This window comes from Eriocheir sinensis, chromosome 22 (assembly GCF_024679095.1).
Source record: "Eriocheir sinensis breed Jianghai 21 chromosome 22, ASM2467909v1, whole genome shotgun sequence".
Taxonomy (NCBI): Eukaryota; Metazoa; Arthropoda; class Malacostraca; order Decapoda; family Varunidae; genus Eriocheir; species Eriocheir sinensis.
The window spans coordinates 10,912,027-10,936,026 of record NC_066530.1 but is presented as its reverse complement, the minus strand read 5'-3'; the positions used below and the strand labels follow the sequence as shown (position 1 = coordinate 10,936,026).

Sequence of the window (24,000 nt, the reverse complement as noted above, 5' to 3'; positions counted from 1 at the left end):
GTGACCCTGCTGGTATTTTAGGTTTTCTGCACCATGAATGCGAAAACTCATAAGAACCCGAGTAATTTCCTTTCAACCGTTGGAAATAGTTGATATCGTAAGCATCCGAGAATACCATCTTCAGAAACGTAAGCCAAGACAACTGAGTGCACGCAGGCTGCAAAATTACCACCGCCGCGGCAAAGAAGTTGGGTCTTCGGTACGATTAGCTTGTTCGTTTCTTTGTCTGTCTGTCTCTGTGTAAGTAGGATTATACACAAAATATTTCTTATCCATTCATTCTACGTGGTGGGTAGGTGTAGCATGAGCCAAGGAAAAACGCGGATCTGAGAAGAAAACTTACCGAATGACGGCGATTTAAATTACTGTAAAGGAAGCAACTCAAGGGGAAAGATAAATGGAAACACAAAAGACCCCTGGCACACAAAAAAGTCCACTAGCACAAATGATAGAATGATGAAATGACTGAATGATAGAATGATGAAATGATTGAATGATAGAATGATAAAATGATTGAATGATAAAATGATGAAATGATAGAATGATAGAATGATGAAATGATTGAATGATAGAATGATAAAATGATTGAATGATAAAATGATGAAATGATAGAATGATAGAATGATGAAATGATAAAATGATAGAATGATAAAATGATGAAATGATAGAATGATAGAATGATGAAATGATTGAATGATAGAATGATAAAATGATTGAATGATAAAATGATGAAATGATAGACTGATAGAATGATGAAATGATTGAATGATAGAATGATAAAATGATTGAATGATAAAATGATAGAATGATGGAATGACAGAATGATGAAATGATAGAATGATAGAATGATAGAATGATGAAATGATTGAATGATAGAATGATAAAATGATAGAATGATGAAATGATAGAATGATAGAATGATGAAATGATTGAATGATAGAATGATAGAATGATTGAATGATAGAATGACGGAATGATGAAATGACTGAATGATACAATGATGAAATGATAGAATAATTGAATTATAAAATGATAGAATCATAGAATGATAGAATGATGGAATGATAGAATGATGAAAAGATATAATAATTGAATGGTAAAATGATAGAACCATAGAATGATAGAATGATGGAATGATAGAATGATGGAATGATAGAATGATGGAATGATAGAATAATTGATGAAAAAATGATAGAATTAGGGAATGATAGAATGAAAAAATGATAGAATGAGGGAATGATAGAATGACAAAATGATGAAATGATAGAATGATAGAATGATAGGATTATTGAATGATAGAATGCTGAAATGATAGAATGATAGAATTATTGAATGACAGAATGATAGAATTATTGAATGACAGAATGATGAAATGATAGAATGATAGAATTATTGAATGACAGAATGATGAAATGATAGAATGATAGAATTATTGAATGACAGAATGATGAAATGATAGAATGATAGAATGATTAAATGATAGAATGATAGAATGATAGAATGATTAAATGATAGAATGATGGAATGATAGAATGATGAAATGATAGAATGATAGAATTATTGAATGATAGAATGACACAACGATGATATGATAGAATGATGGAATGATAGAATGATTAAATGATAGAATGATGGAATGATAGAATGATTAAATGATAGAATGATGGAATGATAGAATGATGAAATGATAGAATGATATAATAATGGGTTGATAGAATGATGAGATGATAGAAGGATAGAATGATGATTTTTTACAATAAAGGAGACGGCTCAAGGGCAACAAAAAGAGTGTAGAAAAAAAAAACCCCGCTTCTCACCGCTCCCATAATAGACAAAAAATAAAAAGTGGCCAAAAGAGAGGTCAATTTCGGGTGGAGAGGTGTCTTGATACACTCATCTTGAAGAAGGTCAAGTCATTGGCAGAAGGAAATGAAAACGAAGGAAGGCATTTCCAGAGTTTACCAGTGTAAAGGATGAAAGAGTGAAAAGGCTGCTTAACTCTTGCACAAGGGGTTTGGACAGTATAGGGATGAGCCAGAGTAGAAAGTCGAGTGCAGCGGGGCCGCGGGAGGGGGGAGGCATGCAGTTATCAAGATGAGAAGAGCAATCAGCATCTGAATCTGGATCTGGATGAATAATGTGCAGGGCACCCGTACAGGTGCATAACACGCATATTTGTGTTGGCTGTTGGGGGGACGGGGGAGCCGGGTGTGCAGGGGAGGGAAGTGAAAGAAGTGTTATTGTTTTATGGCCGTATTGTTAAATCAAACTTCTGTAACCACAGTCCCCGCACATCCGACAATGATGTCCGACAGTCACGAAGGGTGTATTCTTATACGCCACCTCTGGGACCGTGGTACCGATCAAAGCACCAAATCGTCGGGAGACTTTGTCGGGTCCGTCACCACTTCTCACAAATATTGTGGGGCGTGTTATTTTGTGCCTGATTTGCATGTTCACAACGTCTTTGAGGATACTAGACGTTCAAAACACTTCTGCTACTCTCCCCGAAGTGTTAAGAGCAAGTAAAAGGCAGTGCCTCATATTCATCAAAACAAGCAAAGAAGAGAGATCGTCTCCGCTGCCCCACCAGGGGGCGCAAGCCCTCCTGGACCCCCCTCGGATCCCAACGGGATACTAATCATATATGCTCCGCCGGTAAAACTACACAAGTACAACAGTATATGAGACCTTGAAAGAAAATGATTCTCTTGGGGTTAATAATGGAGGCGCGGAGTGATTCTCCATATCTGCCAATAAATCTTCCCTTTTGTAATGATAGGTTGGGTTAAGTTATGTATTAAATTAGGTGAAAAAATGATAGCATGATAGTGATGTATGGCGTAGCGCCATACTGAGAAATACGCCTGTGTTTAGAGACCCTGAGACTCGTATTATGAAACGTTTTGGGGTCTTGTTACGATCGTTTTAGAAGTCACATCGGAGGAAGAATGTTCTCCCGTTCACGGCGCATAAGCCCTCCAAAACTACTGCCAGGCTCATTAAACCAGCCATGGAAACCCCAACAACCTTTTCAAATAAATGCACTAAGGTTTCGAAGCATTTGATAATATGGGGCCTAAGGTCTTCCACTCCTGCCCGGTGTACCCAGCAGCTGATAGGTACCGGTGTGTCGTCAAGTCTCGAACCCTTGTTATTGTCCGTCCGCTTTGTTTACATACACACGGGTGGATAAATTTCGGCACGGTACTGTGTCCAGTGTCGACTGCTTGTCATGCAAGGGGTGCAGGTTGTCTCATTTATCACATTCACCGACATACAAGGGGTGCAGGTTGTCTCATTTATCACATTCACCGACATGCAAGGGGTGCAGTTTATCTCATTTATCACATTCACCGACATACAAGGGATGCAGGTTGTCTCATTTATCACATTCACCGACATGCAAGGGGTGCAGGTTGTCTCATTTATCACATTCACCGACATGCAAGGGGTGCAGGTTGTCTCATTTATCACATTCACCGACCATAGACTTCACAACTAGTTGACGGGAAATCTCTTCAGTCTTGGCGCGCTGGCTTCGCGTAAGGGGCCGATTGTTATGGCGACTTTCACTGCGACAACTCAAACACACTCTGCGTTCTTACTCCGAATTTAAGTGGAAACAGGACGAAATCTTCAAGTTTTAGTGCATACAAGCAGGCAGGAGTGTCTCTAGAGTGATTTGGTCGAGGATTCAAGGTAACTTATATAAAATAGCACCATGCGTGCACTTTGAAAACGTTGTGTAAAAAATGGCAAATTTGCGTAACTTTAGGTTGAAATCTTTACGTAAAATGAATGATAACTGTAGGATAGTGAAGTCCACAGTTTTACGTATTAGGAAACAAGAAATGTACGTTTAGTTAGTGCCTACATGGCAACTCAGCTCAGTTCCCGCGTCGCCTGCATTTGCTCAAGCTCGTCGGGTTCTTCCCCGGGGACGTGCAGGCCGACCTGGACCGGGCCAAGGCAGAGGAGAAGGAGGACGACGAGGTGATCTTGGCCCAGCTTGCCAGGGAGCTGGCCGACGACCAGCCGGACCCGCCGACGGACGAGTTGCTCCTCGCCGCGGTCGGCAACTACGCCGGCTACCTGGCCAGGAAGGTCAGGCCAACTCCTCTGTGGCCGAGTGCTGCAAGCAGGAGCTTGCCCAGCAGGAGGAGATGAAGATTACCGTGGAGCTCGAGAGGGCGACCCGCCCTCTGTGATGTTCGACGCCCTGGTCGAGCTGGTCGACAGGGGAGAGCTGGAGACAGGCGGGCGGTCCTGAAGCAGCCATCTCTCCCAATGGCCCACATGGCGTCCTTCGGGATGTCGCTGTGGGACTCCCTGATGTGCAGGGAGGACAAGAAGGAGCGCAGGTTGAGGTTCCTCTCCTTGCCATGCGCCACAGGGACAGGTTCAGGCACCTCCTGGAGTTCCTGGCGGCCTCAGACCCGACCTTGCAGGGGTACAGGTGCCAGGAGGGGCACAACCTGGCCAACACCATCTTGCCGCACATCAGCAGGTCCCTCTTCAACTGTTTCGGTGCTAATTTCTCCAAGGACGTGACCTCAGAAGCGAGGAAGAACAAGGCCTTGAAGCAGCCGACCGGCAGGAAGAGGAGCAGTATCGAGGAGGGCAGGAAGGAGACGGCGAGGAACAGGGACGTGTACAAGTACAGGAAACTGACCTGGGCCCACAAGTCATAGGCCAAAAGGCTAAAGTGATTGTTCAGGGACGAGGGCCAGATAGCCGGCAAGACGTGCTGCGGCAATAGTGACATCGGAATTCAACCAAAATAAGTTGTGATTGTATATAGAAAAATGAATATTTTGCTTTGTTGAGTAAAATTAAGATGTTTCTGCATGCTTTCCTCAAGTATTAAGTTTCTAATGTGAAAATTAAGTGATTTATTAGATGTTAAAACTTACGTAAAAATTGCACTAAATAAAAAAAAAAAAAGTAGCTATTTCGGGCAAAAACTTATAAGATATGCTAAATATTGCTATTGATTCTGAAAATATAAGTGATTATCTCTGCATTTGGTGATGTTTGTGCATCTAGCGTAAAATCTGAGGATTTTATAGCCTTTTTAAGTTTTGTTATACTTATATAAAAAACAATTAATCGGGATTTTATTAGGGAACGACTTTGAATTTTTTGATACCGCTGCTCATGGAGACTCATATATGCCTAAGGGAGGTGCCTGTTTTAGTTTCAGGTCGCTAGCTGCTTTGGTTTTGAAAATATTTAAATTTTAATTTTTTGAAAATCGGCCCCCTGCGAATCGGCCCCGCGCCCCGTTTCCCGTCAAGAGATTGTGAAGTCTATGCACCGACATACAAGGGGTGCAGGTTGTCTCATTTATCACATTCACCGACATGCAAGGGGTGCAGGTTGTCTCATTTATCACATTCACCGACATGCAAGGGGTGCAGGTTGTCTCATTTATCACATTCACCGACATGCAAGGGGTGCAGGTTGTCTCATTTATCACATTCACCGACATACAAGGGGTGCAGGTTGTCTCATTTATCACATTCACCGACATGCAAGGGGTGCAGGTTGTCTCATTTATCACATTCACCGACATACAAGGGGTGCAGGTTGTCTCATTTATCACATTCACCGACATGCAAAGGGTGCAGGTTGTCTCATTTATCACATTCACCGACATACAAGGGGTGCAGGTTGTCTCATTTATCACATTCACCGACATACAAGGGGTGCAGTTTATCTCATTTATCACATTCACCGACATGCAAGGGGTGCAGTTTATCTCATTTATCACATTCACCGACATACAAGGGGTGCAGTTTATCTCATTTATCACATTCACCGACATGCAAGGGCAGGTTGGTTGTCTCATTTATCACATTCACCGACATCCAAGGGGTGCAGTTTTTCTCATTTATCTTATCACATTCACCGACATGCAAGGGGTGCAGGTTGTCTCATTTATCACATTCACCGACATACAAGGGGTGCAGTTTATCTCATTTATCACATTCACCGACATACAAGGGGTGCAGGTTGTCTCATTTATCACATTCACCGACATACAAGTTGTGCAGTTTATCTCATTTATCACATTCACCGACATGCAAGGGATGCAGGTTGTCTCATTTATCACATTCACCGACATGCAAGGGGTGCAGGTTGTCTCATTTATCACATTCACCGACATACAAGGGGTGCAGGTTGTCTCATTTATCACATTCACCGACATGCAAGGGGTGTAGGTTGTCTCATTTATCACATTCACCGACATACAAGGGGTGCAGGTTGTCTCATTTATCACATTCACCGACATACAAGGGGTGCAGGTTGTCTCATTTATCACATTCACCGACATGCAAGGGGTGCAGGTTGTCTCATTTATCACATTCACCAACATACAAGTTGTGCAGTTTATCTCATTTATCACATCTGCCGACATTGTCCCACCCAAGTTTATTTTTATAAAAATAAATGATGACCTGTGTTTTGAATTTGAAAATGCTTGAAATGTGAAAGTTTGTTCTTGCATCCCTTTTATGTCGGTAAATATGTGGTAAATGAGATAACCTGCACCCCTTGCATGGCGATTAATGCAGAGGTGGGCAAGTGCGGTACTTAGTGCGGTAGTGCGGTAGTATCGCATCACAAGAAAAGTACCGCACTACCGCAAACTTTCTGAAAATACCGCACTACCGCGGACTGCACAAAAAAATCCTGCGGTACTTTTGGCGGTACTTAGAAAAGTATCGGAGACATTTACAGCACTGCATGCTCACATTTTTTTTTTTTTTTTTACAATAAATCAGACTCAATCAGTCAATCGGTATCAGTCATCAGAATCAGTGATTCAGTCATTCTGACTTTTCAATTATTGTTCAGAATTAAATACTAAATGAATAACTCAGAGTAAATCTGTTCCTCACTCAACCCAAGAAGGCGCGCATGACTGCGCCTGACGATGACTGTACATGGCAGTGAACAACAGTACAAGCAATCACTAACATTATCGCCGCTCAATCTCGTCCCGTACAAATTTTTCTTTGATGCATAACATAGACCATAGTGTATACTACATCTGTTTTTTAACTTCATAGTAACTTCTCTCTCTCTCTCTCTCTCTCTCTCTCTCTCTCTCTCTCTCTCTCTCTCTCTCTCTCTCTCTCTCTCTCTCTCTCTCTCTCTCTCTCTCTCTCTCTCTCTCTCTCTCTCTCTCTCTCTCTCTCTCTCTCTCTCTCTCTCTCTCTCTCTCTCTCTCTCTCTCTCATCAATCAGTCTTTTCATCAATTGTTTTCTTTTTCCTTGTTATCTCTTCCATCTCTCCCGTGTATTTCTTTTTTCTCTATTTCCATTATTTTCCTCCTTTCCTCTCTTTTATCTCCATGCTCTCACTCACTCACTCACTCACTCACTCCTCCTCCTCCTCCTCCTCCTCCTCCTCCTCCTCCTCCTCCTCCTCCTCCTCCTCCTCCTCCTCCGCCTCCTCCTTCTCCTCCTCCTTCTTCTCCTCATCAGAGACAAACTCGTTAGGTTCCTTGAAGACAACATCATTTCCGATGCTCAGCACGGTTTCAGGAACAAGCGCTCATGCTTAACCAATTTATTGGACTTCTTCCAAGGTATCTATGAAAACTGGGATAATCATATCCCCAGCGATGTTATATATCTAGACTTTCAGAAAGCTTTTGACAAAGTGCCACACGAAAGACTCCTCAAGAAACTCAAGTCGGCGGGATTAGGCGGCAATCTGACAGCGTGGATCAAGGACTGGCTCACTGGAAGAAAACAACGAGTTGTACTCAACGGACAGGCCTCCGAGTGGCTCCCGGTCACAAGTGGAGTGCCACAGGGGTCAGTGCTGGGACCCAAACTTTTCATCATATATATCAACGACCTAGAACTAGGATTGAAATCCAATCTTTCAAAATTTGCCGACGACACAAAGGTGGGCGGGAAGGGCCTCACAACGGCAGACTGCGAAATTATCCAGAGAGACCTGGACCAGTTTACTCGGTGGTCAGAAAAATGGCAGATGTCCTTCAACACTACCAAATGTAAAGTAATGCATATCGGATCCAGAAACAGCAACCACACATACCACATGGGTGGCGAACCACTACATGTTGTGCAAGAGGAAAGAGACCTCGGGGTCACCATCAACAGTGACTTGAAACAAACAAAACACTTCAAGTCCGCCTGTAAGAAAGCCAATACAATGCTTGGGTTCATAGCGAGGAGCTTCGAATACAAGACGCCGGGAGTTATGTTATCCTTGTATAATTCGCTGGTAAGGCCCCACCTGGAATACGCCGTGCAATTCTGGTCTCCTAATTACAGGAAAGACATTGAATTACTTGAGAGAGTACAGCGCCGCGCCACGAAGATGATACCATCACTGAGGACGAAGCCCTATGAAGAGCGACTCGAGCGACTCAACCTCTTCACGTTGGAAAAGAGACGCCTGCGGGGAGACATGATACAAGTCTTTAAGTACCTGAACAAGCTCAGCAACGTTGATCACTCCAAACTCTTCACGCTACAAACCAACCTGAGAACAAGAAACAACGGAAAAACAATTCAAGCAAAGCGATGCAATACCGACATCGGCAGGAGTTATTTCGCGAATAGAGTTGTTCGCCACTGAAACAGCCTTCCTGCAGAAGTGGTTAGCGCAGAGACCATCAACTCCTTCAAAAAACGCATTGATCGCTACTTTGCTGCATCGGGAGTGAACTGAACGTTCCCAAGAGTAGATACACAAGTGCTTTAATCCTTCCCTGCAAGCCACTCCTATGGCAAACGGATTGATTAAATCACTGAACGCAGGCAGCCTAGTAATGAGCCAACAGGCTTTCTGCTGCCTGCTAGTCCATGTTTCCATGTTTCCTCTTCCTCCTCCTCCTCCTTCTCCTCCTTCTCCTCCTACTCCTCCTCCTCCTTCTCCTCCTCCTTCTTCTCCTCCTCCTCCTCCTCCTCCTTCTTCTCCTCCTCCTCCTCCTTCTTCTCCTCCTCCTCCTCCTCCTTCTTCTCCTCCTCCTCCTCTTTCTCCTCCTCCTCCTCCTCCTCCTTTCGTGAATAATTCTTTTGCTTTAATTGCTTATCCTGAATTTTATCTTCTAATTCACTTGGTCATTACACTGTCACCTCTTCATCTGACTCAGTTGGTATTCTTAAGCGTCTGGGGCTCCATCATGACTGTCTCCCGAGGCCACAGGGGGCTTCGTGGTGCAGTGGTTAGCACACTCGGCTCACAACCGAGAGAGCCTGGGTTCGATTCCCAGGCGGAGTGGAAAAATTTGGGCGGCTTTTCCGATACCCTACCCCCCTGTCCACCCAGCAGGAATGGGTACCAGGTACTAATTGGGGGTTGTGTCCCGTCTCCTGGGATCTGTTCCCTTCTCCTATGATTCCTTCCCATTCTGTCTCTCTCCGGCATATGACCACAGATGTTGCACCGACTAAACGAAACTTTCCAACTTTTCCCGAGGCCACAGAGAAATTACCCGGGTTTCCGAGGGTGAATTTTCCCGTTTATTTATTTATTTATTTATTTTTACAACAAAGGAGACGGCTCAAGGGCAGCAAAAAGAGTGTAGGAAAAAAATGGCCGCTACTCACCGCTCCCACAACAGATGAAAAGTAAAGAGTGGCCAAAAGAGAGGTCAATTTCGGGTAAGGCTATCACCACCATCACAACACAGGCCATTGAAATCCTAGCAACTTCCACGAGAGGTTTTTCAAACAGGGGAACTGGGGTGGTTGGACGTTTAGCCCGGTGGTGGTAGCAGCGGGGATCATGTTTCTTAATGGTCACTCTAAGCGAGAAAAATGAGAAAAAATCACCCCTCACACAAACTATTTCATAATATATATCGAAGCATTTGTGATTAGTTTATGTATCATCTATTTTTGGGGGGTTAAATCATGGCACAAATTTGGCCCGTCGCTGCTACACGGCAAAGCCACAAATTTGGCCCGTCGCTGCTACACGGTAAAGCCACAAATTTGGCCCGTCGCTGCTACACGGTAAAGCCACAAATTTGGCCCGTCGCTGCTACACGGTAAAGCCACAAATTTGGCCCGTCGCTGCTACACGGTAAAGCCACAAATTTGGCCCGTCGCTGCTACACGGTAAAGCCACAAATTTGGCCCGTTGCTGCTACCATGTTAAGATGAGCTTCAGCCACTGTGTTCAAGCTCTCCCTCACCAAGACACTGCTTTTTGTATAGGGTAAGGTGGGGTAAGATGCCCCCCTGGGGTGAAAGGCCCCCCCTTGGTTTTGTCTTTCTTTCTTTTCTCAAGCAGTCACATGATCAAGTAGGCAACGCCAACTCTCTGTGCTCACAGGAACTACTGGAGTAAACAATGGACACTTGCTCTGGCCACAAGGGGACATTTCTTCTTTTTGACTAATTTCTTGTAAGTTTTCAGTGATTTTAATGATACCTAATTAACGACAAAGAACTGTAGAGTTAGCCTGATGGCTATGGATACTTGCTCTAAGATGTCTAGACCATATTGCATGTGATTATACTCTGCCTACTTACTTGTAGGAAAGATGGTGACATTTTGTGTATATATGAGTTGTCAGGGTAAGAGGCCCCCTGTGCCTTTGGGGTAAGTTGCCCACATGGAGGCCTTTTACCCCACATGTGGACCTTTTACCCCATCATCAGCAAATTGGCAAATTGCCTTGTTTGGTGTGTGGGGAACTATTGTAATGCCGGGATGTATAGGGAGGAGGAGAAACTTAGAAGTATAAGGAAAAGACCTAGGTTAAGTCATTATAAGTGATTACAAGTAGTTATAAGTGAACATAAGTAGTTATAAGTGATTATAAGTCACTACAAGGCCATCATATATATGTAAGTAATTGTAATAAGCTATCATTAATCACAACCTATAACATAACACATCCCCCCCTCAGAATGCAATTACACAAGGTGGTGCAATCCTTTCACGTCACTTTCCCGCCAGAACTTAGCGTCTACCGTCCCTCCCCTTTCCTCCCCTCCCCCTACCAGCGCACGCATTTCGGAGTTGTTGCCAGCTCTTGCTTGTAAATGTCCTATCTATTAAAGTCATCCACCTTGCATAGATTTTTCCGCTGCTTCAAAAGTAAATTTCGTCACCTTGCAAGTTAAGAAACCGTAACCATATATAAACTACCCTAATTTTCCCTTCATTTTAAATAAAACCTTAGTAGATTATAAATCAGCTACTTGGCCCCCTCTTCCCGTCCTACGGGGACGCCGCAGGGCGTGTATAAAACTCAGGGTAGCGTTTCCCGGGGCATCACTCGCTCCACTCATCTGACGTGTGGTTACAGGTACGAGTGTGACTCTCCCGCCTTCCGCCTTCCCATTTTTTTCCCCCTACGTGCCCCCCTGTGTTAATTACCGTCTCCCCTTTAGCCACTGTGTGTCTTAATTATCATGTAAATGCATTTCTGATATCAGTAAGTTAAATAGCGATCACTCGCCCACTTTCCTGACCCTCCTAGGCTAAGGTCACGACCCCCGCTCGCTCCGGCTAGTGTTAACCGTGATACAGTGATTCAGTGTTAACCGTGATCCCTTGATTTAGTGTTAACCGTGATACAGTGATTCAGTGTTAACCGCTATTCCGTGTTTCAGTGTTAACCGTGATTCAGTGATTCAGTGTTGACCGCTATTCCGTGTTTCAGTGTTAACCGTGATACAGTGATTTAGTGTTAACCGCTATTCCGTGTTTCAGTGTTAACCGTGATTCTGTGATTCAGTGTTGACCGCTATTCCGTGTTTCAGTGTTAACCGTGATTCAGTGATTTAGTGTTAACCGCTATTCCGTGTTTCAGTGTTAACCGTGATTCAGTGATTTAGTGTCAACCGCTATTCCGTGTTTCAGTGTTAACCGTGATTCAGTGATTTAGTGTTAACCGCTATTCCGTGTTTCAGTGTTAACCGTGATTCAGTGATTCAGTGTTAACCGCTATTCCGTGTTTCAGTGTTAACCGTGATTCAGTGATTCAGTGTTAATCGCTATTCCGTGTTTCAGTGTTAACCGTGATTCAGTGATTCAGTGTTAACCGCTATTCCGTGTTTCAGTGTTAACCGTGATTCAGTGATTCAGTGTTACGCTATTCCGTGTTTCAGTGTTAACCGTGATTCAGTGATTTAGTGTTAACCGTGATTCCTTGATTTAGTGTTAACCGCTATTCCGTGAGTCAGTGTTAATCGCGACTCTGTGATTCGGTGTTAACCGCGATACCGTGATTCAGTGTTAACCGTGATTCCGTAATTCAGTGCTCATCGTGATTCCTCAATTTACTGTTAACCGCGATTCCGTGAATTAGTGTTCACCAAGTGTGTTGTGCAATCTTTATACGCCATCGAGGACTTTAACTGTAGTTGATATTACTTGAAGAGGTTGGACATCGCTCATCGGTAACTTCATCGTCGCTTCACTGCCTAGCAGACATCAACGCCGCTGTGGAACGCTAAGTGTCATAATTCTACTGCTTCCCGTACCTGTCACAGGGTAACAAAGTAAAGTATTTCAACAACAGCACACACATTGTTTAAACATAAACCCGAGTGATACATTTACACACTTATTACAGCGAGTATTTTATTTATTTTATTACTATAGTAAACGGTCAGATCACAACTCACTGTATTTTCTTGTTCATTACCAATCGTTCCTGAACCCCGCCCTATTTATTTCCAGGGGTATAATTACTCCAGTACCGCCGTTAAGTCTGAAATTTTCCGGGATTAGTGAGGTCGGCTAATCTTTTCACCGGCACTCCCTCACCAAGACAGTCAGGTGTTCACACACCAAGACCCAGGTGTTCACACACCCGCCCATATCCCACAGCCACCGAGGGCTTAAGGGGAGGGGGAACGGGTAGGTAAAAAATATTCATAAAAAAAAAGTTTTGAATATTTTTGCCTCAAACTTCTCTATTATGTTTAAAATCATGTTTCAAATACTATCCCAAAGGTAGAACCTGCTAATTGGTCAGGTCATGACCTCATGAGGTCAAGACTTTAAAAATCAGCGTAAAATACAGTTTTCGTTTTAGAGTTACGAAATTTTGCATGGTAGTAGTTGAATGTTGTAGAAATATTTACAAGTAGCGGTTTTGCTAAATTTTGTATAGTTCGCGAGTAATCGCTGTCGCAATTTCATGTAAATCGTTACGTAACAATTTTTTACCAAAAAAACACTCAAAAACCATTTTCTTTTCAATATTTCAAAAAACCGCTACTTGTAAATGTAGATACACCCAAAATGTATAAGTGTAGTGATTTTCATCAAGCTCCATGGAGTATTCTTTGCAGAACTGATTTTTGAAGTTATTTTTTGTGGTTTTGAGAAAAACGCGTTTAAAGTTTTCACATTACATATTTTGTTAGTTATTGCATTTATTTATTGCACGATTACATTCATTTTTACATATATGCACTACAAACATATACTACACACTAATATAATATGTAATAGTCAAAAGTTATCAATATAATGTATTTACAATAGGAAATGCATTCTTTTCTCAACCGCGTATTTCTCCAGTGACTGACAGTGGGTCCCATGAGTTGATGATTCTTCGCGCTTTTAGCGGACCGTATTAGGGTCCTCACTGCTGGGGTGTCTTCACAGTGTCAAATCATTGTTGAGGGGTCTTGTTTTACCAGCAATGAGCGCCTTCCCTCAACTCAAAGACACTGCTCACCAAAAAGATACATAACTGTATCTCTACACAGGCGCTATGCCAGCGCCATATGTTTCCCCTTCCTCTGCTCTCTTTTCTTCTTCTTCTTGTATTTTTCTTATACCATATCGGCGTATCCCACCAAGCCTAAGTGAAGAAAAAGGCAGAAACTCATTACATAAGATTTAAAGTCCACCCGGCGTGTAAATGTCTGCTGCACCGTCCGCGTCCCTTTAAAACTCCCAGGCGCTCCCCATTGTCTTCATAGTCATATATTTTTTTTTTTATTTTTTTTATGAAATATGTAAAAAAAAAAAAAAGTATTCTTGACCCCATTTTTCCATTCCAGCTGTTCCGCCCCCCCTTAACAAAGGAAACCACCCGGCACTCCTTAAATAATCCTAATCAACACAGGTATTTCTAATTCTATTTTAATCACCTTCCCTACTCCTCCTCCTCCGCCCAAACCCATATTTCCTCCTCCGCCTCCTCCTTTAACCATTTCCTCCTCCTCTAACTATTTCCTCCTCCTCCTCCTTTGTGCTCCTTTGTGTTCCATTAACTAAACAAGCCTCTCTACCGTCCAACTAATTACCCCCGCGGGACTCGACCCGACCCCTACCTAACTCCTTCCAGGTGTTCAGTTGAACTCCTTCCTGGTATTCAGCAAGCCACCCACGCGGTTTCTAAATATATCATAACTAAAGTTTCTTGCTACAGAAAAAAGAAAAGAAAAAGGTGTAACCATGCCCAAATATTTCACTTGCGGTAATTGTTCGCAGAAATTTGCCACGATCCACTTTCAACTCAGCGAGTCTAAATGTAAATATTGTGTCTTGGACTCGCGTATCCAAGCACTTAGCTCGATTAACGATGAGTTGAAACGCTCAAACGTTCTGATATGGGAAGTTGTGACGTCATTCCCGCCCTTCCTACTCCAGCTTCCTCCTCAACCTCAAACTCATATTCTGACGTTCTGACCCAATTACATACCTCCTCCTCCTCTGCCTCGCCTGAACCCGCCTCCATCCTTACTATTCCTTCCGCCCATCCACCTCCTTGCTACCTCATCCACTCCCTCCTCTTCTCCCTCCACTACCCTTGACTCCTCCCTATCCTCATCACCACTCCATCTTCCCTTCCACCTCCAACACGATCTCCTCTGCCTCGCCTCAACCACCTCCTCTGCAACGCTGGAACCCGCCACCCCTACCATTCCTTCTATCCCATCCACCTCCTTGCTACCTCATCCTCCCTCCCTCTTCTCCCTCCAACACCCTTGACTCCTCCCCTATCCTCATCACCACTCCATCTTCCCTTCCACCTTCAACACGATCTCCTCTGCCACGCCTGAACCCGCCGCCACCCTTACCATTCCTTCTACTCCATCCACCTCCTTCCTACCCCATCCACCTCCATCCACAGTACCACTCCCCTTTCTCCCTCTCCTTCCTCTCCCTCCAACACCCTTGACTCCTCCCTATCCTCATCACCCTCCATCCTCCACTTCCATCTCCAACACGAACTCAACCTCCGCCTCCTCCTCCACTTCTGATACATCTCCCTCCACCCACCTCACCCTCCACCTTCCCCAGCCACCCACTACTATCACCACCACCACTTCCAAACCCACCTTAGCCCGCGCTCCCTCTTGTACCTCGCGCCCTTCCAGAAGAAATCACAAGACCATTCTACCAGCTGTCACTTGTACGAACCAGACGCTGTTTCCTGGTATGGGCAAACTAACTACTAGAGTCAATTTAGTTGGAGACAGTGTGGTGAGAGGCCAACTTACAGGTTTGCGGTCGGAATACGTTGACACGGCAGCGTTTCTGTATCCCCGGAGCCAAACTGGACGATATTGAATCAGCTGTCGATGCAGTTTCAGTAAATGCGAAGGACGACACAGTGTATCTGATCCATGCAGGAACCAACGACCTTCAGTCAACTCAAATGCAGGACCTGTTAGCAAAATACCGTCAAGTCATTCGGAAATACAAGACCAAGTCCCTCCATCATCGTCTCTGGAATTCTACCGAGAGTCAATACGTTCGCCGGATACAACAACAGTAAAGCGTACGGCGTCAACACTAGTCTAAAGCAGTTATGTAACGATGAAGGCGTAGGGTTCATGAACGCATGGCATCACTTCAACCAGCGCCCAGATTTGTTTTGGGAGGACGGACTCCACTTGAACGAGGTTGGTTCGGCGCGGCTAGGAAGGCTCCTGAACGATGCAGTTGAAAGCTTCTCGAAAAGCTATTCAAAAAACTGGAGGCGAGGGCAAGGCAAAGGCAACCCTTGATCAACCGAACCGTAGCGTCGATGCGGCTTGCAAGAAACTGTGTAACCAACGACGCCTCCGACAAGCGAACTCATTCAACACGACGCGGCCAAACCAGTAGTCACATTTCCATTTTGTACACAAATGCACGCAGTCTATTACCCCAAAAGGACGAAATTAGGGCGTATATTGCAACTGAGAAACCAGATGTGGTAGACATCACATAGACTTGGGCCAACTCTGCACATCTAGTATCTGAACTGTCATTTCCCGGGGACGAAAGCTTCCAAAAAAATCGAATGCACAAGAAAGGAGGAGGAGTAATTTGCTACGTAAAAAGTACGCTCCCTGCCATAAAAATTGACAAACAGGACGCAGAGAATTACGACTCCGTCTATGTGGAAATAACTGCGAATAATAAGAAATTAACACTTGCGACCGTATACAGGCCTCCAAAACAACAGACAGCAGACGACGCTGCCCTGTACGAAAAGCTCCACTCTTTAACACAAAACAAAGAAGCAATAATAGTTGGGGACTTTAACTGCCCTAACATTGACTGGTGCCAATTGACTGGAGATCAAGAGGGTAACAGGCTTATAGAAATGGGGGAGGATTCTTTCCCCACTCAAGTTGTAACTCAACTGACAAGAGAAAACAATCTGCTGGATCTGGTATTAGTAAGCGACCCCGACATCATTCGCGACTGTGAAGTTGGTGAAAAAATTAATGGTTGTGATCACCACTTAATCCTTTTCAATATCAACATAAGTCACAAACTCGTAGACAATCCGTCAGTGATACCAGACTACAAAAAAGCAAATTTCAACCTAGCTCGTGGGCTGCTTCCCTCTGCGACCTGGGACCAACTTAACTTAACCGACAATACAATCGACAACGTGTGGAACGACTTCAAAGATAAGCTTTTGGGGGTAGAGAAGGCTACAGTGCCTACAAAACTCAGGCGAGTAAATGGTGCCGTAGATCCACCGTGGATGACCAGATAAATAAAAAAGGGCAGTAAACTTATAAAAAGGAATTATAACCTAATGAAAGAGAATGACACGGCCGAAGCCCGTACACAGTACCACGCCAGCCTCAGAGCTTGTCGCACCCTTATTCGGAGTAGTAAACGCAATTATGAAAAACAAATAGCGCGTGTCTTCAAGACAAACTCAAAAATTCTTCACATACATCAGATCGAAAAAGAAAGTAAAATCAATAGTGGGCCCCGGCCAGACGAGCCTGGAGCTGCAACTCAGGACAGTAAACAGATGGCCAGAATCCTCACCAGTAACTTCGCATCCGTATTCACAGTCGAAAACATCGAAACCATGCCCGAGAACCCTGACCCGCCGAGGGAATCACGCCCCTGAAAATTGACTCAATATGCGACCAAGAAGTGAAAGAGTATTTGGATAAACTCGAAAAGAACAAGTCAACGGGACCAGACAGTTTGTCCCCTCGGTTATTAAAGAGCTTAACAACAAATACTTCAGCCACTCACTAACATATTCAACCAGTCTGTTCAACTGAACAAGGTCCCAGAAGACTGGAAGATGGCGAACGTAACACCGATTTTCAAAAAAGGAGACAAAAGCGTTGCATTAAACTACAGGCCCATAAGTTTGACGTCAGTGGCAGGAAAGATTCTCGAAAAGACAAACTTGTTAAGTTTCTAGAAGACAATAATGTAATCTCCGACACCCAGCATGGCTTCAGAAACAAGCGCTCCTGCCTAACGAATTTATTAGACTTCTTCCAAGGTATATATAAGAACTGGGATGCCCACATCCCCAGTGATGTTATATACCTGGACTTTCAGAAAGCCTTCGACAAAGTACCGCACGAGCGACTCCTTAAGAAACTGCACTCGGCGGGCATTGGAGCCAATCTGATCGCGTGGATAAGAGATTGGCTCACCGGCAGAAAACGAGTACTACTCAACGGGACAGCCTTCCGATTGGCTTCCAGTCACTAGTGGAGTGCCTCAAGGGTCAGTGCTGGGACCCATTCTCTTCATCATATATATCAACGACCTCGAAGCAGGACTGAAATCCACAATATCGAAATTTGCTGATGACACTAAGGTGGGGGGAAAGGCCCTCACAAAGACCGACTGCGAAATCATTCAGAAAGACCTCAATCACATTATCGAATGGTCGGAAAAATGGCAAATGTCTTTTAATGTTGACAAATGCAAAGTCATGCACATTGGGTCCAGAAATAGTAACCACACATACATCATGAATGGGAGACCTCTGCAAGCGATGCAGGAGGAAAAGGATCTTGGAGTCACTATCAGCAGTGACCTGAAACACGCGAATCACTGTAAAAAAGCATACAACAAAGCCAACACTATGCTCGGGTTCATAGCGAGGAACTTCGAGTGTAAAACGCCAGACGTGATGCTATCCTTGTATAATTCCATGGTAAGACCGCACCTCGAGTATGCAGTACAGTTCTGGTCTCCTAATTACAGAAAGGACATTGATTTACTGGAAAGGATTCAGCGACGCGCCACGAAAATGATACCAACCTTAAGGGGGGTTTCTACCCGAATAATTAAAAAAAAATTAAAAAAATTTTTATTCGCTTATTGGAGGCTAATATGACCGGCCTTTAATTCCCAGCAATGTTTAAAGGCCGCGTGACAGTTTAAAGGTCCCAACTGTCAGTTTAAAAGGCTGCCCAGCTGTCAGATCTGTCAAATACCTTTAAAAATCGTGAATACAGTAATTTTTCTCGAAAATTACGCAAAAAAAATAGTTTATTTTAGTCTCACCTCCTTTACATACGTTTTCTCAAAGCTATCCCTTTGAGAGAACGGGATTGTGACCTGTGAAGAGGAAGGGGAAGCCACAGAAGCTGATAAGGAGTTTGTTTACAAGCTTGTGAAGGACATTTACTGTGTTTTTCTGCTCTCTACCTATATTTTCGAGGATGGGAAGGAGAAAGAAAAGTCTGGTGAGGCTTCAGAAGTCTCATAAGGAGTGGGTTGAGAGAAACACCTTGAAGATCAGCCCTCTACATGAAGCTCTGCTAATGTGAGTACCTCTGATGATATTCTCCTGCCAAGCACTTCAGTTGAAGTCCTTGAAGGAGATACAAGTACTCTAGAGAGAATGTCACTTATAAGAGATGTTATAGGTGACAAAGCTATGCAGATAAAGCACAAATCTCCACCGAAGAAGCGCAAGAGGGAAGCAACTGATGACAACTATGCTCAGGAGAGTTTTAATGTTGTATTAGCAGTTGAGTGAAGGAAGGAGCCCACCACTGGTACAAAACACCCTTGATGATGAAACTGCTTTTCCGAGAACCCCAGTGGTGAGGTGCCTTATGTACCAGTAAAGGCTCATTAGGTTAGAAACACTGTATGATATTGATTTACTTACATATGATCAGGTGTGCCCAGAAGTACTTCCATACCAAAATTCATAGTTGTATAGCAAAAAGAAATAGAGTTATTAAAGAAATTGGAAACTTTTTCTTTTTTTAGCTCTCCTGAAAAAAAGCAGTTTTTCAAACTAAAAATGCTATTTTGTCCTTATTTATGAACCGATTATCATGAAACAAAGTGCATTTTAAAGATCAAGAAGTTTGCAACAGCTTGTCGAGGGCCTTTTTTGTCTATTATTTTTTTATATATTTTTTTGTAAATTTTCTTTTATTCTTCTTAGTTACTTTTTTTAAAATTCAGATAAAGAAAATCAATAACCTAAATAATAAATCTGCCCTCGGGATCTTATTAGAAATGCATTGAAATATAACATATTCGAAAACCATGACCGTCACTGAAAAAATGAAAGAGAAATAGACCTATCCGTTAACATGTAAAAGGTGGGGGTAGAAACCTCCCTTAAGGGCTCAACCGTACGAGGAACGACTCAAGCGACTCAATCTCTTTACATTAGAGAAAAGACGCCTACGAGGAGATATGATTCAAGTCTTCAAGTATCTGAAAAAATTCAATAACGTCGATTACTCCAATTTCTTTGAATTGCAAACCAACCTAAGAACTAGAAATAACGGTTTACCCATTCAGTCTAAGCGATGTAACACAGACATCGGAAGGAGTGTCTTTTCAAACCGAGTCATCCGTCACTGGAACAATCTTCCTTCAGAAGTAGTAAATGCGAATACTATCAACTCCTTCAAATATAGAATCGACCGTCACTTCGCTGCGTCGGGAGTAAACTGAATATTGAGTTGCTTTCATCTGCTCCTCAATATCGAGGTGCTTTCATCTACTCCTCAATGTCGAGGTGCTTTCATCTGCTCCCCAGGCCCCAGGCTGTCGAGCAGATTAAATCACCAAAGCGGGCAACCTCGTAATGAGCCAATAGGCTTTCTGTTGCCTGCGTTTCCATGTTTCCATGTTTCCATGAGTTTACAGGTCTGGCGGCGAACTCCTGCCACACACCCACACAAACACACACACACACACACACACACACACACACACAACACATACACTTACACGAATCCCGAGATTCTTTCCCGATGTGTTCTTTTAGTTGTTAATCTCAATACTCCTCTTCTTTCCGTGTTAAGGGTTGTAGGAAGGAAACCCCCGTCAGCGTTCTTGGAGCCTGGCGGGGGGAGTGGGAACGGGGAGTCGAGCCCCCAAAATTTCCTTCTTATGTCCCTATTACAGGAAGTATTTTGTGAGTATATAGGCCATTAATCTGTGGTTTATCTCTAGAGTAAGAAGTGTTAGTAAAATAGGGGGCTGTATGTTAGTCGTTTCGACGGAAATTGTTCTCGCCGTGTACGGGCCTCCCTGGAAGTGTAAAGTTTCCCCTCCCTGAGTTTTTTCATATATCTTATATACAAGAGGAAAAGAAGGGGGCCTAGAACGGTGCCTTGTGGGACACCTGAAGAAACAGGGACAGTGTCGGATGAAGATCCGTCAAGAAGAACACGTTGAGTCCTGTTAGTAAGAAATGCAGTGATCCAGTGAAGAATAGGTCCTGAAATACTGTAGTATTTCAATTTTAATGTCAGTCTTTTGTGCGGGACTTTGTCGAAGGCTTTGACAAAATCTAAAACAATAGTGTCAACTTGTTTAATGTCACGTCGGTCAAGTAGCCTCGTCATGTCGTGATATGTAGTAATGAGTTGCAATTCACATGAGCGTTTAGGTCGAAAGCCGTGTTGTGAGTCAGTAAGGATGTTGTTTGCGTCAAGGTCATTCATTATGTGTTTGTGTATTATGTGTTCGAAAATTTTACATGGAATCGATGTTAGTGAAATGGGGCGATAATTGGCTGGGTCAGTCCGGTCACCTGTCTTGAACAATGGATTAATGTTTGCTAAAAGCCAGTCAGAGGGTAATGAAGTGGATGATAGTGATTGGGTGAATATGGCCTGAAGGATATGGGGGCAAGGATGGGGGCAAAGGATTTAAGGATGGAGGCGGGAATGTTGTCGTGGCCAGTGGATTTAGTTGTGTCGAGTCCTTCCAGTAATTTCTGTAATCCGTTAGTCGTGATGTCAAGGGGGGGTATCAGGGGGGAAGGGGCTGTGTGGCATGTTTGGTGTCAGGTTGTGTTCTTGTATGTATACCGATTGGAAATGTGTGTTGAGTATTTGTGCTTTGTGTTGTGGGCTGGTTACTAATGTGTTAGTGTTGTCTTTCAGTGATATAATCGTGTTAGTGTCGTGTGTCCGCGTCTTAAAGAATTTGAAAAAGTTTCTTTTGTTATTTCTTACATTGTCTGCGAGGTAAGTTGCTATGTGTTTGCGTTCCGCTACTTTTATGTTTTTGGCAAATGTCTTTTGGTGGTTTTTGTAGGCGGTCCAATTATCTGTTGTGTTGTATGTCTGCGCGCGTCTGTAGAGTCTTTGCTTCTTGCGATGCTGTCTGCGTAGATCCCAGGAAAACCAGGGAAGTGTGTACCTACTATCCATATCAGACCCTATGACATACCGTTTTTCGCAAATTTCTTTCAAACGAAGACTCGGATCAGCATGGGACTTTGGCACAGATTGTTTCACACACTCCGCTAATTTTTGACGCTATTGTGCAATGCCAGATGCGGTTAATTATGGCGTTTACTCTTGACTGTGATGGCAATACCTGCGTGAGTCACTTACGCATTCGAACAGGTGAGGCGTGACGTATTTGTGACGTGTATCCACCACCTACCTCCACCCCTGGCTTCCCTCCCCTCCCATCCTCCCCTCCCCACCTCTCTCCCACCGCCCTCTCGGTATACTTGCGACGTGAAGCGCTGCACACATATGACTTGTCTATAATGGCGGATAACTCGAAAGTATATATATGCTAAGTATGGCCTGGTGTTTTATGTACACGACCTTAATTTCTGCTCCAGCGTAACTGAATGTTGCTTAAGTGCTGTATGAGGTTTGTTTGGCAATTATATACCCATTGAAAGTTGCACGAGTATATGACCCTCCTTCCCACAGGTTACGTTGAGCGTATGATGGGATGAAGCACGTAGCTGACGTTTGATCATGTATAGGAAATCGCGTAAGAGACGGAAAGGAATAGGGGTGGAACTGAAGCGGGAATTCATTGCAGAGTAAAAACGTGAAACCAAATTGGAGAAATATATGAATAATTTATTTTGATGTTAGGAAAAGACTGCCATACGATGTGTTCATGTAGATATGTTAAAAAGTCATAGCAAACAAAAATAGACAGTGAGTATATGACGGGTGGATTACTAACGTAAATAACTGACCACATAGGCTGTTACTTCAACATTCATCACCATCGACAAACAGGTCATCCTCGTCATCACTGTTGATGCTGATGCAGACGGGATATGATTTCTATTTATCTGCCATTAATTCAAGTCATACGTGTGCATAGATTCATATCTCGTGTACAGCACAAGAGAGAGAGAGAGAGAGAGAGAGAGAGAGAGAGAGAGAGAGAGAGAGAGAGAGAGAGAGAGAGAGAGGGCAGGGGAGAGAGTGCAGGGAGGAGGGAGGAAAGGGAGGATGGGAGTAGGGAAGCCAGGGGGGGAGGTAGGTGGTGGATACACGTCAAAAATACGTCACGCCTCACCTGTTCGAATGTGTAAGTGGCTCACGCAGGTTTTGCCATCACAGTCAAGAGTAAACGCCATAATTAACCGCATCTGGCATTGCACAATAGCGTCAAAAATTAGCGGAGTGTGTGAAACAATCTGTGCCAAAGTCCCATGCTGATCAGAGTCTTCGTTTAAAGATATTTGCGAAAAACGGTATGTCATAGGGTCTGATATGGATAGTAAAAGGCGTGTATGGTGTGTTTCAGGTTGTTCCAGTTGATGGAAGGAAGTCTTGTGTGTGGGTCTGTCGCAAAAAAGTCAGTGCTGAAGGCAGTTAGGTCTTGTTTGATCATGTCTAAGTCAGCTCTTGAATAAAGGAATATCTGTCTGGGTCTCTGTTTATGTCTAATCGGTCGGAGGTCAGCGTCAACGATGAGTATGTCATGGTCACTAAGTCCTGTTCTTAACCAACTACTCTTCTGCTGCCATGTATGTGTTCTGCTAACCTTCACCAGTACAGCAGTAAAGGGTGTAGAGATCGAAACACGTGTGAATAAAGTGAACATAGCTACATATTCATTCAAGGTTCGTAAAATTAAAATCAGAACTTGGTTTTCGAATTTCTCCCACGAGTTTGAGGGGTTATTGAAGACAGCTGTTGAAGGGAAAATTGGCGGAGGTTAGTTTTACTAATGCCCCGATACCTCGTCTCCTACTTAACCAGCTGCTCTTCTGCTGCCATGTATGTGTTCTGCTAACCTTCAACCCGCCCGGAAAACAGCAGAAAAGGGTATAGAGATCAAAATAAGTGTGAAAATAGCCATGGTATGTGTGTGTGGGAACCCGCAAGAGACATTTTCTTAGTGCTATCAGAGAATACGCCTCCGTGGTCTAGTGGTCAGCGTGCCTGGCTTCTACTCCGCTGGCCCTGGTTCGAATCCCGGCCCGGGCAGTCAGCGTGCAGCTCCCCAGCTGTTCATCCTCCCTTTCGGGCTGGTCGATAAATGGGTACCTGGGAAACCTGGGGAAG

At 43.7% G+C, this 24,000-nt stretch overlaps 1 long non-coding RNA gene across 1 annotated transcript; it reads left to right on the top strand.

Annotated features, from left to right (window-relative positions):
* Window positions 1–5,439: 5,439 nt before the first annotated feature.
* On the top strand, window positions 5,440–6,328 carry LOC127002268 (uncharacterized). Its single transcript, XR_007755937.1, has 3 exons — window positions 5,440–5,591; window positions 5,934–6,017; window positions 6,228–6,328. It is a non-coding gene; the product is annotated as an uncharacterized LOC127002268 (long non-coding RNA).
* The last annotated feature ends 17,672 nt before the right edge of the window (window positions 6,329–24,000 follow it).